At 42.0% G+C, this 18111-nt stretch overlaps 1 protein-coding gene across 1 annotated transcript in view; it reads left to right on the plus strand.

The window, feature by feature from the left end:
- NFIA (nuclear factor I A) overlaps positions 1-18111 on the plus strand; it is a 256619-nt gene that overhangs the window by 178232 nt on the left and 60276 nt on the right. The gene's annotated exons all lie outside the window — the stretch shown is intronic.

Below are 18111 nucleotides of genomic sequence, written 5' to 3' on the forward strand. Positions count from 1 at the left end.
TCACTGCTTCTACATCATTGTCAGACTGGGGGCTAACTCCCCCAAAGTTTGGGGTACTCTTTGTTAATGACAAATGTTCTCCATTTTTGCAACAGCCAGAGGTTGGCTATTAATTTTGCTGTCACTTCTGGTGGTTTTCCCCACATGTGGTCATTACCTCTTGTCTCATCCAAGTCCTTACTAGATGGTGGCACTGGGCTGCTGAGCCTGACAAGAGAAGTACCTAAAGCCTTACAACTCCAAAGCACCTCCATCACTCTTGGCACTACTGGGTGCTCATCGTGAAGAAGCACAACTGCCCATGTCAAACTCCCTGAGGTGCTCAGAAAGGCAAGAAGAAGTCAGAGAAGAAAAGGTTCTTCCTTCCTCATGACCTTCCTCCCTTCCTACAGAAAAATCCCAGGTCCTGCTTAGTCTTGCCTGTAAAATGGCAGAAAATCACCTTGCAACATCAGGGACTCAAGCCAGGTACCAACTAGATATAGCTCAGACTCACCAAGCTATCTATCACTGTCACAGAGATGAAGAAAAAGAGCTTTATCCTGCCTGCGTGGGATGCGCTTTCAAACCATCTCTGTGCTGTATCCACGCAGCCCCACCCCAATACTTCTGCCCTGGCTTTCCAGCAGCCTGTCCTCTGAATTCATTGCCTCAGCTTCTCTGTAAAACAGGGTCACTGCAAGAGCAGGGCTGGCAGAGAGATTACCTAAAGAGCCACAGCTCATCAGCGCCGAAGGACAAAACAGTACTGAAGTGTCCTTCCGTGCCAGGGCACCGGTGGTATGTCACTGGAACAAGGTGCTCCCCCCTTGAGGGACACATCCTGCCGTGGTCTGTGCACAGTGCCCTGCCTTACCTCAGAAATCACACCTGGGTCTGATATTAATGCCTGGCACTTTGTATTTGATGTGGGTGCTTTGTCTCCAGAGGTGTAAAATGTTTTATGAGTCTTCACTGGGGCATCTGCCTAGAAAATATATTGGTCATCTGAAAGCCGTACAAATGATGTTAACATCCCGTATTACCCGGTGGCTTGCCGCAGCGTTCCTCTCTGAGAGGGGAGTTTTGGAGCCTGGACCTGTTTCAGATCCATCCTTTCCGATGTCTCTCCTGCCCAGAAAAAGGCCTTGCCGTTTGTTTAATCTACAGTGAAAATTATGGCACAATTTTAACATACAATAATCTCTGAGCTTCAGCTTTGTTTTTTTTTCTCAGTGAAATTTGCAGTGGAAGTTTAAAGACTGAAACCATCTTTTTTGTTTGACTTGGCGTTTCTTCCCTGTGGTTCATTTTGTGCTGTGTGGGATAACGCAGGTATCAACGGGGCGGAATGATGCTGGTTGGGAAGGCAGGCTGAAGTTTTATCCTGTGCTGGCAGAGTAGCGTAAGCCAGGTTTCCAAACTCCATAATTAAACCCTGTCCTTTGGGTTACCGGCCAAACAACGGGAGGAGGAAATCAGACCAAGGAGAGGAAGCTTAGACTTGTCTGTGGGATGGCTGTTCTGGCTGGGAAGGAAAGTTCAGAGAGGAGCCAGCAGCCAGCCTCCCAGCCCAGTAGGATCCACACCAAAGATAATAATATATCCTTTGGCTTTATTGCCTTTGAGTAGATTGCTTCCTCGCAGGAGATTTAGATTTATGCAGAGATAGCTTCTTGGCCTATGTGCCTTGACAGGTTTATGGGAGCGAGAGGATGAATATTCTCTCTGTGTTGCATTTGCTTAATTCTGAGGTGTGCACATGAGAAAAAGCGGGGACTCTAACGCAGGAGCAGGTGTGAAGCACCCGTGTGCTTGTGCACGTGTAGAGACAGAGGGAAGTGCTCGTGACGCAGAGACTGTGAGGGGGCTGTAGTGAAAGGTCCTGCCTGGGACAGTGCAGGGAAATCAGGTCTGTGTGCGAGGGAGATTGGAGAAATGCCGCGCTTGAAAGAGAGCACGACATAGAAGAGAAAGGGAAAATTAGAAGACAATTTTAGACCATACAGAAGGGAAAAAGTATAGAGGGGAAAGAAAAAAAAAAAAAAAGAACAAATGCCAGGAAAACAAAGATTTGACTTCCTAGAAAGGAAATATGAAGTGGAATATGTGAACTCGTCTTAGAGAAAGAGAGCACTCCAGGCAGAGGGTTATTTACCGCCAGCCGTGACTAGTCGCTCTACATCTGTCTCCATTTTTTTCTCTTGAACAAATTCCCTTTTTGGATACTTTCTTCCTGCTTTGCTTCCCTGTGATTGCCCCTGTAAGTGGTCTTTGGAGGGCAGGCTGTATACTCAGAACATATGTGCAAACTGGCAGGAGAACAGAAGAGGACAAAACCACTCTGTGTGCTATTTAGATTAGGCAGTGGATGCTTCCCCTGTGCCTACTCTTGGGGTCTCCGCTGCGTGCAGAATCCAGGCTGCACCTATTGTCCATCCACAGTCCTTCCTCCGTGCTTTTCCATCCCAGGCTCCTGAGGCTCAGAGCACCCTTGACATCTGTCTCACGTGGAGACTCTGCTGGGTGTAGATCCTACATACTTCACCCACCAACAACATGACCTTTCCGTTCGTGGCCGTTTCAGACCTGTGCTAACGAGCAGAGGACTCAGCCTTGTGTTTTTTACATCTAGATACATCTTGCAAGCAAGGATATAGCACTCTCCTTATACGTCAGACGTGACAGCCAAAGCAAAAACCAACATTAATTCCATGTTCCTTGTACTGTACTCCTTGAGTCTCACATCCATTTACCTGCACTCGAAAGCTCCTGGGGAGCTCTCAGGCCTAAAAAGGCTGGAGTCTGCCAGAAAAGATGAATTTCCTTTCACAACAGGAAGGCTTAGGAAGTAAAACAAAGCAGACATGTAGTAAATTACTTCTGCTTTTCAAATACCTTTTGCAGTATCCTCCTTACCATTACTTTATCTCAGCACTTTCAGTACATAACTCTTGTTAACTGAGAAGAAGGGCAAGAGAGGATAAAGATGATGTTAGTAAGAAAATAAGGCAACATCACACTGGCTTTGAACTCATGTACAAAGCTGGCCCGCGTTCAGTTCTGTGGCAGCTCTGCTTGTAATGGGGGTAAGCCATAATTACAGGTATAAGTTTTTTAATTCCATAATAAGAGAAGATTGAGTTAATGTGTATCAGTATTCCACTTATGCATTTTTTTAATGCGTTCTCTTGATTCAGTCCAGAAGTAATGTTCACATTGTGCTCTGTCAGTCATTTTGTAGTGTAGCATATGGATGGTATTTGCCAATTCGACTTCCGTTGTATTTCTACAGCGTGGCACGGGGAAAATGTTTAAGATGCAAATTCAGAGTATCCTATTAGTTTCTTTACTTAGATCTTCCTGGTACTTGTATTTCCACAGGTTAGTTTAGTCCCTAGAGGACAGTAACCCCAGGACAGGTACATGCTTATACTCCTTGCGCATCTTGAGATACCTGAAGGGACAATTAGCTCTGCCTCAGTTGTGATCTTGACCAACCTACAGCACTGCACCTGTTTGCAAAATGGGTGGAGCTCTGTGGTCCTTCTTCTACGGAAAGACTGATGGGGCTTTTCCCACCATGGTCATCCTCCTTCCCTTGCCCCAGCTCCAGCCCCGTCTGTTCTGCTGCCGGTCACGCTGTGCTAGGCTTTTGTGTGTCTTCACCTTGAAAACCCCAGGAACCAAATGAGACTTCCCGTGCAGAAACCTTAAGGAATTAGTAATAACACTCGCACTGCATGACTGAAAGACATATTTACAGTTCTAGGGGCTTATGAAGTTGATAATATTATATGAACCTGCAGTAGGCTAGAGAGCTCCCTGTTAGACTGCTGGACACGTCTTTGGTAGTAAAGATGCTATTAAAGTCAGCCTCATGATTGCTCACTACACCACTCAGGCTAGTGCTGCTCGTTCTCATGCCACCATCTATGGGACTGTCCAAAAATAATTCCTGAGCAATTTCTTTGCAGCTGAGGAGCTGAGATCCTATTTTGGCATATTTCCCTCGCAGTGACAGTGACCCCTAACTTAACGGTACCGTGTCTCTCCCCATCGCTGGTTATGGAACAACCACATGCAGGCAACCGGTCCAAATTCTTGTTTCAATAACCCTTTTCTTAAATCTGGCGTGGGCTTTCTTAGCAGATTCTCAGCACGCAAGAAAATTTCTTCTCTATATTTACTCAGAAACTTTTATTTATGTCTTACACATGAGAAAGACTCATTCAGGCATAGATCAGATGACCACACGAGTTTGTTTTCAGAGTCTGTTTGGAATTATATCTTGGAAATGCCAGAGAAAGTGGTATAAGGGAGATCCTAGATTGTGTTCTTTATGCATTCTTTATGCCCTAAACACAGTTGTTGCCTGGCACTACCTAGAAGATAAAATATGTATAATATGTCCCAGCATCAGTGATGCAGAGTGCATCTGATCTGTCCTCAGGCAAAAGCTCTATGGGCTCATCAAAAGACTTGACGCCACACACTAACTCGGAGCTCAGAGAAGTTTCCAATGATTGTGCTACATTACTGCCAATGATTCAGGGGACTGACTGCAGAAAACATGATGAAAAACACGAGAACCATGTATTATACAAAATAAGGAATAGAAAAATATTTTCCCTTTTTACTGGGAAACCATTAAACTTCAGACCTGAAGTATACAATATCAAATAATTCTCTGGCACCACTTTTCAGTGCCTTGCTGTGGTGGGCAGGCACTAAAGACAGGGATTTCGTGATCTTTGTTAATTTCCTTAAGCTGAACTGTTTGGATACTCACAGACCTGTTTAAGAAAGACAAAACCAAGGAAACGTCTCTTTTCCTTAGCTCTGAGGAGGTCCACATCCCGGATCCCTGCCAATTATATTTACTCAGTATTTCCCAGATGTGACATTGTCTTGCCCTCCAATTCTCAGTGTGTAAAGAGAAGTCAGACAGCACACTCGCATAGCCATTAAGATTGTACCTGCCTTGTGCAGCAGCTTCATTACGTACCTTGACACATCTATCAGCAGGCACCAGTGCCATTTTTTCCTCCATTGAACTTAATTTCTTGAGGCAGTGGGAACATTTCACAGACAAACCTCCAGCCCACAGCATAGTTTGGCTTCTGGAATGGGAGGTCAGAAACAGATCGTGTTTCTCTGGTGGCCAGAACATTTTGGATTACAGCAAAGTGAATTTCATCAGACTCATTTGTGCCGTTAATCTGAAGAGATGTCATGAGCAGTAGGGTAGACAGAACCTGTTGCCTCCCAGGTTCATGCAAACTTCCACCGTTCATTTTCTCTCAAGAACTGTTTCTGAGCTTTGCTCGACCGTATTCTGTGAGTAGGACTCCTCCTCCCATTCACCCTGTTTCCCTGTTCCCAGTAACACCCGTGTGCTTCTTCTCATCTCCGAGGCTTTATACACAGTTTCCTACATTTCTCCCAGCTCTTACAGAGTCTTCCAACATCCTTGTTCTGCCACAGCTGAGAAGCAGAGTGTGCTTGGGCCTGTCCTACCTTTCATGCTTCTGTGAATTGGTACATGGACTTAAACATGGCCCCATGGGCATGCTGCCACCTAAAAAGTTGGTTTCGAGTGGACAGGTAGCCAAACGTATGACAGGAACATACTTCAAGGAACTCCAGCTACTGTAGAATACAGAGCTTTTCTTAAATGTCTTTTCGCTTTCATAGAGTCCATGTGTTCCCTTATTCCCGCTCCCTGCATTACGGTATCCCATCAAAACACAAGCTGCCCAGTGGTTTTCAAGAACATAAGATTTTTCTTTTCTTCTAAGAGCAATAACACTTATCAACTTTTACTGAAATACCATATCAGCTCCTTGTCACTGGCAGTCTACAGTTCCTGCCGCTAAAAGTTTAATGCATTTACAGGAGCACTTAGGCATCAAGACTTTGATATCACAATCTGTTAGTCACAGGTGCTACATGATAGGTTTGTGTTAGCACATTATAGATCTTTTATCAGATACTACACAAAATGTGTGTGTTTCTCTGCCAGGCAATCAGAATCAGGCTGCTGCATAGTTGATGAGTTACTCACCAATATAAGTTGTTGTTTATTTTAAACAGAACTTTTCCAGAACTGCACCTTAATGGATAACTTAAACTCTAATTGGTCAAGGCCAGCAAAGATCAAGAACTTAATGGGAGCCAGGAAAAATGCAGCAGGTCAATAGTGGTGCTTTGAGCACTGTCAGTCTTTTTGCAATGGCATTCATCAAGTCAAATGATTAACACTACTCATTTGCTCTAACAGACATAGTCATTTTGACAGCAAATTACCACTGGATCAATAGCTCAGCTTTTCTTTGGCAATTCACGTAGGAGCTTGAGACCTGTGACAACATGCCATGCTGCTGGCATTGCTGTCTCAAAATCATGGAACAAAGTTAGAGGCAGGGAAGGAACTACTGATTGAAAAGTCAGTTCAGATTGAAAAGTCCTAGATGTTTTCACACCTCTCAAAGGCTCCTGTTTTTCCAGAAACCGGTCAACACAACAGACTTGGCCCTGAGATTCAGCCTACACTGTATTTTCCATTTTTAATAAAACTAATAATCCCATGCAAGTGTTAGAGCACATGCCTCAGCTTTGCTGTAATCCCCTGAGGAAAACATCCCTTCAGTATGGTCCCAGAGAAGTCGGCCAGTCAATGTTGTGGCTTTGCTTCTTGCATCTAATTCCAGATGTCAGGAAATGCATCATTTAAAAATCGTTATGGAGCTGTAGGAGTTCTGAGTTAAAAAATGCAGAAAGTGTTTCACTTCAGATACCAAATTAAAGCTGTGTTTTCAACTGGCCTGGTGCTAGCATCATCCACACATACTATTTTCACTGACTTTAATGACCAAGTTAAAAGCAGATCTTCTCTGTGCTGTGGGGTAAGATCACCTGAGCTATTTCTGGCTCCACACACATCACCTGAATCATTTTTCAGATTGATAGGAAAGATTTAGTGCATGGAAAACTATTCCCTGACAAAGGCTGGAGCAACGCTTCCTGATGACGACAGGATTTCTGGGATGAGAGTGCTGTACTGGTAGTCCATGGACCTAATGTTCTTCAGATGTCCTTGCTGGCTGAGCCGTATTCTGCCACCCATTCTCTTTAACATATACGCATAAAGCAAAGACAGTGACATGGTTTGTGCTTCGCTTTTGTCACCAAGTGAAAATGATAGGCTTCCTCGGTATTGGGACAAAAGCAGACACTTTCTATGCCTTTCAGAGGTGAGCTTGGAAGGACAGAAGCACCTTCTGTTTGAAAATGGCCATGCATTTCTTGCTGATTTGGAGTCTGTCAAACATGAATCTTTCTGAGCTTTAGAGGGGTCTCCTCTGATGCAGTTACCCTTGAAGAACATCTGATAGTGCGGCACGGTGCTGTTTAATTGCAAAATGGGATTAAACACATTGAGAGTATTGTACCTGTCTTCCAAAAGTTGAACTAGTTTTCTTGTTTGCTTCTGGGACCAATTCAGGATGTTGACTTGGATCTATAAACTCTTGTATAGATTAGATCTTGGTTAGGAAATGGACTGCATTCCTTTCATGTGCTGTCTTAGCAGTTGAGATCAGCAGACATGCTTTTTTCTAATGTGTTTGGGAAGCAGAAGCAATATTTTATCTCCTGTGGTATGCTGCTGGTACAGAAATGTTCAGGCTTATTAATTCTTCAGGACACGGGAAAAGTCTTCATCACCTGTGTAGGCAGTCATGGGAAAGGACCCACTGCAAAGACTGCATTTAAGAATATTTTTTTTTTGGAGGCAGCTGGAAAATATTAGTAGTCTTCAGAGCCAATATACGGTACATATTGAGAGCCAGTAAATGATGCATATTATTGCAAATTCCTGTGCACTTCTGCATTTTATAAAACAGATAACTAAAATACTCACCTAGCCAGAGCAGTTCCCCAAGGGATGCACATTTCCAAGTAGAGGACAAACCAAAAACACAGAACAGAACATGAATTAGCCAAATAGAATGGCTAAGTGGTTGAAACAAATGGTTTTAGGATCACTGAGTAAGGACCATGACCTCCTTTTGCATCAGTCAAGGCAACTGTGAAACTTTGTGAAAGAAGCTCACCGCAAAACAGATGCTGGGCTATCTTAGGTAAATAAATTACCAAAAAATAATAATAAAAAACTCCCCTACACATTTTACAAAGCACAGCTGTGTAAATATTGCCTGAGACAGAGGAGAGGGGGAGAGATGTAACATACACCCTTTTTTATGCAGAAGTTCTGCTCTGGGCGCTGTTTATTAACATTCCCAGTACAACCATCACTCCACTGCGTAGCACACACTGTGGCTACTGTACTCCATGCACACGTTTTGATCTTCGCTTTGGAGGAGAAAACGGGCTTCATTTTAAAGGAAACATTTTCACCCAAAAATGTGCAATGCGAGGTGTTAGGGGACAGAGAAAAGATGATACAGGAATGGGAACAGGAAGCAAACTGCATTACATCTCTTTTTTTTCGTTTCCTTTCCCACACTGTGTCTGCCACACCGACTCTGGATGATCCCCTGGCTCTGCACAAAGTGCGGAGCAATCCTGAGATCTTAATTTCATGGAGCTGGATACCTCCTGCGATTTTCCTGTTTCTCAGCTGCCAGGTACCACACATTCCAGCCTACAAAAAACTGTGGATCTGCCCACAGAGAGGAAAAAATGGCTTTTTCAGCTAGGCTCACCTAGCCCAGTATGCTGTCTCTGACAAGAGCTGGTAGTGGACACTTAAAGAGAGAATACAACAGCAGGACAGGCATCCAGTGATGCTTTTCAGAGTACAGCCTCATGGATTTTTGGCAGGAAACCGCTTGGTTTCACGAGCCAGAGGCTCTGTTTGTGTCTTTGTGTTTGACAGCCTTCAGTGGACTTCTCTTTCAGAGATGTGCTCGGATGTTTTTAACCCGTTCTTTATTTTGGCCTCCACAACATCCCACGGCAGGGAGTTCCAGTTTTACTGGGTGCTGTTTAAGGAAGAGCCTCTTCTTTTGTCTGTTGCCTGATCATTTTGCTTGATGCTCCAGAGTGGGTTATTTTTTTTTTACTGCCAGCAGTAGTGAATAAATCATTCCCTGGTTACTTTCTTTCAAGTTAAGTGCTGCCCCAACACTTTGACCGCAGCAGTCAGCGAGCATGGGAAAGCAGAGAAATCTGTCTAGCAGCCTGTTAGCTCAGGTAACAATTTGGCTGAGTGGCTGCAGAGCCATCCTATACCTCCAGGAATGTATATGTGCTGTGATAGCAGCTGTGGTGTTCACCCAAAGTGGGTTGTCTGTAACCTTGACCCATAACCCCAGAGCTTACAGCAGTGCTACCCCACTGGAAGGGCTGTAATAAGGACACCGCAGCCTCAATAAGGGATGCAGTTTAAGTAGTCACAATTTTCTTTCATTTTCCAGCTCCACAAAGACTTAAAGTAGAGCAGTGTCTTCATCTAGTGTGTCTACTGGCTACAGTTTTATTCTGATTTTACTGCTCGAGGGAGAGCAGGTAATCCATAGCATTCTCCACCTCTGCTTGCCCGCACCACTCCGGCACAGCCCGCAGCCCTAGTGAGATCATCCCTTCTCCTCTTCTCTTACATCAATGGTTGCTGCTATTTTTAGTGTGCTATACGCCAAAAAGCATCACATAAGAGACCCTATTGCTAAAATTAGCTGGGAAATTATAGGCTGTTTAACTGTTTTGTGCATAGTCTTCATTTGCCTCGCTGGGATTTGCCTGCAGATCTTTGAACCCCCAGAAACCAGCAAAGTGAGATGGCACCTGCAGTCCTCATGTCCAAGAGCAGTACTCTTGAAAAGAATGGGACTATTTTATATCAGCAAGGGCTGGAGATAAAGTCTTAGGTTCCACCTATAGGAGGGAAATATATTTTATTTTAAAAGTAAGGATTTACAGTAAACGAAGTTCCAAAAATATAAATGTATGGACTTTCTTTGTACGCAGTGCAGCGTCCCCTTTTATTCCAGCAGCCCACATTTGTCTCCAGGAGTATTATCTGTGATGCAGTCCGCTAATGCACTACCTTGCTCCGAACAGGAGAAAGCACTTTGGCTGTAGTCCAGATTTAACCCTGTCGTAGGGCCTCCCTTTACTGTTAACCAAAATAACGGCAAATGAAAGTAGAGCATCATCCTGACCCTTCCTCCGAGCTTGGCTAGTCGTAGGTGCGAGGTGCAGCTTGGAAGCAAAGGGTAGTGGTCATTCCCACTTGTTAAATGACTCTTCCGTCTCGCTCTGCTCTTTTAGTCCCTAAAACCTACATCTCTTTTCCGTTCCTGGAGTAAAAACTGCTTGGCCACACCTAATCTGCACGTGCTGGGTAAGGAGCTGCTGCTGACTGTCAAAGTAAAGCTTTGAGATCTGACATCAAAATGATTCCTGAAAAGAGTCCCGTCACCCAGGCGGAATTGCAAATTCTGGCCATTTGGAGATTTTAAAAATTAAAAGATCCCCAAACCAGCTGTATTTCTTATGCAAATCCTTCACCAAATGGGAACTTGTAAGTTACTAAATAAATTGTTTGCCCTCTGTTAAAAAATGATCATCTAGAAACCCAATAATTTGGGGAGCACAGGTTTTAAGAGGGCAAAGCATTCTTACAAACAACATTTCTCCCGTGTCCTCTGAACTATTGTGCTGTTGTTATTTTAAAGTGCTATTTCTCTACTTTTGCAGGATTTTTCTCTTTAACGTTATGTGGAAAACCCTGAACAAAAACTAGCACTTAATGCAGAGTAAACAGTGGCAGTGACTGAATAGAAACCTGATGTCAAATATACAACCACCCTGGGAAAGTGAAAATCCATTGCTTTGTCATCTCTTTCAGTTGTTGCTTTCCTAAGTGTATTATTCATAAAATTAGGGATTTAAAAATGCACAGAAACATTATTTTTTATATTCATAGCGTCACTTTAAAAAAAAATGGTTAAAAATCGATTTGCTGGCCTCTTGGGGAAATGCTGTAATGTTTTTGGCTGTCTCCTACTTTCTGCTGCCAGCTAAAAGTACCATCTGGCTTGTTTAGGGCCCTTTTCCATATCAGGTGCTTCCAAAATTCTCCCCAACCAGAGGATTGTTTCATTGGGTTGCTTTGCCTGCTGAGGCATGTGTCCTGGGCTGGGAATCCTACTGCTTCTGTTCCCTGCCATCTTGCTGACGGTGGTGTGTGTATGTTTGGGCACGGATCTTGCAGCCTCTCTCTCCCGAGGACATTTGCATCATTGTCAGCTGCACATATTAAATTGATATGCAGGGCTCAGAAACACGTATCCCGTCTTTTGTCCCTTTTGTTTGTGCAATTGTTGTGGTTTTAATTCTTCTTTGACACCTGGAATATCACAAAGCTGCTGATAATCTGTTGGCTACTAAGGGAAATGACATTGATAGAAGGATAATGTGTGTCAGACTTATATCTAGATAATTGCAGACACACCCCGAACCCTCGCAGCTCAGGGAATGAATATCCTAAATCCATTATTAATTTGGAGAGTCATATGTGGCAGTTGGCTGCGGAGTCATCCTCTCGCCGCGAGAGTCACTTGCAAGGCGTTTGTAAAAGACAGTTTTGGTTAATTCTGCGTTGCTGTGTGGAGTTGTTTGCCTAATACGAGTGGGTTTTGGTACATTCTTGCTGCCATTTCGTGGCAGCCTGAGGAGCTGTAACAAAATGGGGTTGATGTCCCAACCCCTCACTGAAGGAAGCCTCCCGTGTCCCTCCTCCTGTATGGGCAGGAAACACCAAGAAGACAAGAACGGATGGCACTATACGTGGCACCAGGTGACAGTGTCACCTCCTCAGGATCCTTTGTTTTTCCAGTTTGCTCTTTTACTTAGAAATAGAAATCTACCCCTCAAAGGATTTATGAGTAGATTTGAAGTATTGTAGTTGCTAAGTATAGACTTTTGATGTGATCGTATGGAAGGATGGAGCATGTTTTGAAATAGATACTGCCGTAAGCTGTCTTGTCCTATTTCTAAAATGATCTGTGCCATACACTGCTGACTTTTCCTGTCCATCCATTAAAAAGTGAATTATGAAGAGTGCTGAGACAAACAGATAGTAGTTTAACCTTGTTAGTAAATATCAGGTAGCTGATATATACTGCTAGAAAGTTACATCACAGCCTTTCTCTTCAATATAGGTTTATGAAATTATCTTGTTACTATATAAACTGCCTTCGCTGTGTACATTCTTCCAGAGGTTTATTGTTCTTTGTATGTTGGCACAGTAGCATGACTCTGAAGAGTCAGTTCACCATGCAGTGAATTTTAAAGACTTGGGAGATGGCCACATCTATTTTTTTAGCAAAGAAATGAAAGCTTTTCTTTTCTTTTTTTTTTTCCTAAGGTATTAAAAGTTTCAAAAGATGTGCTGAAATGAAAAGGAAATAATAACTAAAGACCGGATGGGAAGTAGTGCCTCAGAGCACTGACTTTGGTTGTTTGCTTGTTTCCCCCCAAATCTTAATATTTTAAGTACAAGTTAATATTTTAAAGCAAATAAACCTGTTTTGTGAACTAGTAAGATACTTGAAGTATATCACACATTATTCATTTATTTTTGTGAGTGCAATAAAAATTTCACAAGCTGTAATCTTGTTCTTTTAATAGAGAGAAAACTATGCAGAATATGTTGCTTAGAGTATTAGATAAGCTACAGTGTGTTAATCAAATATTTTCGTGATATGAGGGCAGTTGAGAAAACAGTACAATTTTTGCTAATGGCACTGGTAAGTAAACGGATCTATCATTACATTGTCATGAAAAGTGACATTGAGCAGAAACACCCTGCCAATCCCTAGAAGATAAGTATTTAATGTAATTAGACAGACACTGTCTCTTTTGTTGAACGTAGCATTAATCACCCAGAGAAGTCCAACTTTATATGAAATGGCTTTTTCTGATATGTCTTTGTATTAGAAAGCTTCCTACGTGGTTTTGTCATGATGATATATTTGAAGAAATGACTGCTATAGCTATACGGTTTTCCTCATGACATATCTTGCTGTTCTGTGTTCCATAATATTACTTTTTTTTTATTTAGCAATGTTACATTATATAGCCGTGACTTGTTGCTAAGTCTAGAAACCTACATGCATTCAGAGCTGAACCTCTTTGAAACAGTTAATGCATTCAACTTAGGAAATATAAAAGAAACACAAATAGCTTCCATTATGTTCTTCACTTCTTCCTATGTGGTGTTAGCACAGGTTCATTGTTACGGCACAAGCAAAATGTTTCTTGCCTCAAATGCTAGTTCATAATATCACACACCAAAAAAAAAGAACTTCTTTCTATGAAAATCTCATTGTTAAATCGATGAAAAATGTTGCCCCCTTCCAGAATTCATTGGCACTACATTTTTTTTTTTTTTTTTTTTTTTTTCCCCTCCTCTGTTGCTTGTAATTTGTACTGTGAAATGCTGTCTGGTTATGAACTGGTATCAACTTGAATCAGTGCACAGCTGTGTCTTCCCACCTTCTCAGTGGTGCAGAGGGCTTTGAAGGGGAAGAATAGGGTTTAGTCAAAGATGACAGCGGACTTCACCCAGTAACAGGTGGAGGTCAAGTCGGTTTATTTGTTGGGATGAACAGAGTGCAGAGATGAAAAATCTTTGCCATAATAAGGTTTAGGAAGAAAATGCTGACTAGTCTAAGCTTTGATTCCAGCTGACAGATCCTTTTCTAGTGTTCATTACTTGATTTCACAGTTCAGGCAATTTTAAGAGGCTTAAAATTATATTTCTGCTCTCCTCTATAAAACTTTTCGATCACTTTCTAATTTTTGCTTTAAGTAAAGTTACAGGGACTCCCTAATATATCACTCCTGCCTTTAGACTCTTACAAAGTCAATACGCCGTCAAAAATGAAAGGATAAGATTTTTTTTTTTAGACCCCTACTTTTACTGATTCTTTTTTATAAATTAAGTAGAAATTTCACATGTAGGCACCGATTCGATTAGAAAATTAAAACTTCAGAAAAACTCCCTAGAAAGGAGCGTGATGCTTAAGGAGTCACTGTTCCTGCCTGGGAATAGGGGATTTTTATGTTCCTGGTGGCAGCGTTAATGAAGCCACGCCACCCCCAGTGTGCTAAGTTTCAATCACCAAACGCCGGTGAGCCATGCTCCATCCTGAAAGGGAGTCACAGCAGGACCCCGGGCAATCAGAGCAGAACGTCCTGACATTGCGTGGCAGTGCTGGGACCGCGATGACCTCTCGGCATCGTTGCATGTCCGTGCGGCATCGCAAAGGGATTTCAGAGGGCTGAGCGGTGCGAGTCTCTCCTAGGTTAGCCTCCTGCCCTGGGAGGGGAAGGTAGGCTTTTCTCCTTTCCCACCCTTTTTCTTCCACCACCACCACCTGCTTTCCTACCTGCTGCAGTGGGCAGAATAGGAGTATCTTTAGCCATTTGCTAAAATCTTCCCCCTCAGACTTTCTATTACTTCTGCATTCATTCTTTGCAGGAAGAGGAAACTCACTGGTCAAACCCTTGGACACCAGAATAGTTGCATGCAGTTTCCCAGGGAGCCAGATAGCTCTAAAGCTTCCCAGTGAGTGACAGTTTCTCTCTTCTATTCTTCTGAAACATGTGTTTTACACATATACTGAAAAATGTTAATATCAATTTACAGCCAGATTCTTGCTTTTTTTTAATTAAAAAAAAATATAAAATCTCCCAAAGTATATACACTTAGAGCACCTCAGCACACATGTCACTTTTTTATGTAGGAAAAAGTGTTGGATGCTCTTATACACATAACATCATTGGGCTCGAAAGCTGTTAGCTCATTCTGAGTTAGTGGCAAGAACACCGGACTTGCCAGCACCAAACTGTGAAACCTTTTTTGTGTGACGAGTAGAATTATCATGGGGTTAGAAATCAAAAAAAAAAAACAAAACCAAAAAAAAAAACCAAGGGGAGGAGGGGGGGGTGTAAATCTGTGCATTTGGATTCGAGTATCTTCAATACCATGATGTCAACTTTGTCCTAGAAGTCCTTGAATCGCAAATCATTGGAGGCTGGGAGAGTATTTTGGAGAATTATCACTGTATGCTTTCCCGGGTCTTTTACTCTTTTTCTAGGCATCCATTAGTTACCACTGTCAGAGAGGATACTGGGCTAGGTGGATCCCTGTAATCTGATTTGGCATGGCTATTTTTCTGTGTTCCTAAGCTCATGAGATCAAGTTATGTAGGATTATTTCATAATGCCAAGAGCAGCAGTTTCTGAGGTTCGACAAAGCTATCTAGCAAAGTGTCTAATAAAAGAAAAATCCTGTCCCATACTGTAGCTTTCTTGGTCCAGTGAAGCAGCAGCCTCATGCATACAAATCTTGTAAAGTTACTTCTGATAGCTCCCTTTGTCCCTTCGTTTTTGCAAGCTAAAGTGCCATTTTCCTTTTTACAGCTTAATTGAACCTAAATGCACCCATTTTCTGCAATGTGGTATTTTGGTAATTTTACTATTTGCTCGTAAGTTTTCCCTTAAGCAAACTGAAAGCTTCCCCTTTATCACTTCACTGGGCCAAGATTTCACACAGTATCCTGCTTGCTACAAAATATGATAGTGTTCTCTCTCACCTTGTTTCTTTTTTCTTCTTTTACTTTCTTTTATAAAATTAGGATATCTAAGAAACCCCGAACACCGCGGAGCACTACATGGTGGGTGTGCTTATTCAAACAATGCCAATGCTCTTGTTCTCGGTGCATAGACATTTTGTGTTGGTTGGGGGGGGATGTACCACGTGTCCCCTCTCGTGGGGATTCTCCGGTGTCTAGTAAGGAGAGAGCTCGTGCTGAGTGAGAGCACTGGAGGGAGCGCTCATTTGTTACCTCTGCCCTTCCCATGCCTGTTTTCATGAAACTTGCCGGGACTTTTGCACTGCGAGCCCTCTGCCTCTCCATCAGATGTGTTTTGGATTGCTCAGTAGATGAGAGAGGTGTTGGGCAAGCAGAGCTGCAGGCAGCATGGTCATACACGGCTCCTCTGGAAACAACGCCAAAGCCAAACTGCTGTGCTCTGCCTTCTCTGCAATGGGCACATTTTAGTTTTTCCAGGGGTGATTCCTTGCTCCTCCTGGAATCCTAAAGCCATTGGGAATGAAGAAAATGGAGGCTGATTTCACCTATCTGATATCACCTGCCTGTGTGGAAGCGGTTTGAGTCCCTGCTGCCTGGGAGCTGCCAAGCCCTCCCCAGGAGGTGCTGGTGGCAGGTCCCCAGGGCCATTCCAGTGGGCGCCCACCGGCGTGCAACTGGCAACGGGCACTTTCCAGTAAAAGAGCACAGCAGCTGTAGGTCAGCTACAAATTATTTTTTGTGTTACGGAGAAATGAGATGATGTTCAGTCCTGTGACTGTCAAACCCAAGCAGTCATATGGCAAAAATACCAAGAACCACTGGATAGCAATACATAACAGTTCCATGAGTACACTCTTGACCTGTCAAATTATAAATCCATTTCAGTTTGGTACGATGCACATGAATTCAGTTTGCAACTCTTTCTTTCTTTGGAATAATTTATAAACTCTTCACCTCAAATTGTGCAGAAATCAGGTGACTTTACAGTACATGGTAAATTACCTGAGCTACTTTCAATCCTGACCATAGCTCTTTTATTAATTAAAACATGTTCAATGGCAGTGTATACCGATTAAGTCTTCAAAACCAATATTAACACCAAACTTAGTCTTGTCATCATCAGTTACATGCAGTAACTGAGGTCACAGGTCGAAAAAATCTGCATATTTACCCATCTCCATCTCATGCCTTTGGTGTTTAGCAACCACCATTATTATATATAACCTGGATAGCCAATGATCTTTTGATGACATGCAAATAATGAGCAAATGATTTTTGAGAAAATAAATAAATAAATAAAAAACCACCAGAAAATTTGACTCCGTCCTCTTCAGAAACTAAGATTCCCTTCAGAATCACTTGCAATTTAGCATCCATATGCATCTCAGGAAGATATAGTTGAAACATAAATCTATTCTGGGTCTTTTACTTGCAAAAATATCATACCTCAGCTATAATCATATGCAAAGACTTTTTAGAGGGCTTTGTAAATGCCATCCAAATTTATGATGGCATTTTTTGCCTTACAGCTATAGATGTTCTATCCCCAAAGCACCCACATAAAGGTATATTCTCCTATGGATGGCTGCAGTTTGTCCCTGCTGCTATATCTGATCTGCCAAGTATGCTGAAAAACTCTCAAATAACATTTGAAATGAAACAAATGTAGTCATGAATTTTAAATGATGAGATGTTTAAAGACGTCATCAGAAATTTTTTTTATTCTTATTACAATATATATTTATACAATGCAAAAATATACTGAAACTAACATAAATGAAAGGGAAAAAATGAACCGTTATCTTGCTTTTTATTATGCTTCTCATTAAAGTTTTTAAATATAAAATTCATGAAATTATATTTTGAAGAATCTGGTAATAAGTGGAGTACTAGTTTATTAGTTATTGAAAGAACCACCTGGGTGACAAAGCAGGAATGAAGGCTAACTTAGGAGATCTAAAACAATCCAGCTGATGCTGTAAAGATAGATAGAAACAGATAAGGTAATACACTCTATGGGAACATTGCACCAAACAATTTAAGGCAGATTTTAATGGGGGAAGGTTTTAGAATAATGGTGAAAATTGTAGTGCTCAGTTTTAAAATTCTGTAGGCAAGAATTTCTATCAGCAGAAACTGATATTTCTCCATTGTAAATGGAGCAGCGCTCCTTTACAAATGAGAAATTTCAACCTTCTTTTTCCTAAGTGACATCAGAATTTTGATTCTAACTTGAATTATCATTTTTGGCTAAAAATTGCTGAGGAGTCCAAAAGCATTTAAAACCTGAAGCCATTGAATCCATTTAATGCGCCTTTGGCACCTCTCTCTCTCTCAGTCCTTTTTGAACATTCTGGTCCTCATTTTAATCAATCTCTTTTTATTAAGTTCTTTGGCTCATTTACTCGTACGTGCATTTGCTTTATTTTATTTGGAACATTTCTTTTGTAGTGTCTTGAAAAAGAGTTGTGACATTTCTTTTGGATAGCTTCTTAAGTAT

Source organism: Numenius arquata, chromosome 8 (assembly GCF_964106895.1).
Source record: "Numenius arquata chromosome 8, bNumArq3.hap1.1, whole genome shotgun sequence".
In the NCBI taxonomy this organism is placed as follows: Eukaryota; Metazoa; Chordata; class Aves; order Charadriiformes; family Scolopacidae; genus Numenius; species Numenius arquata.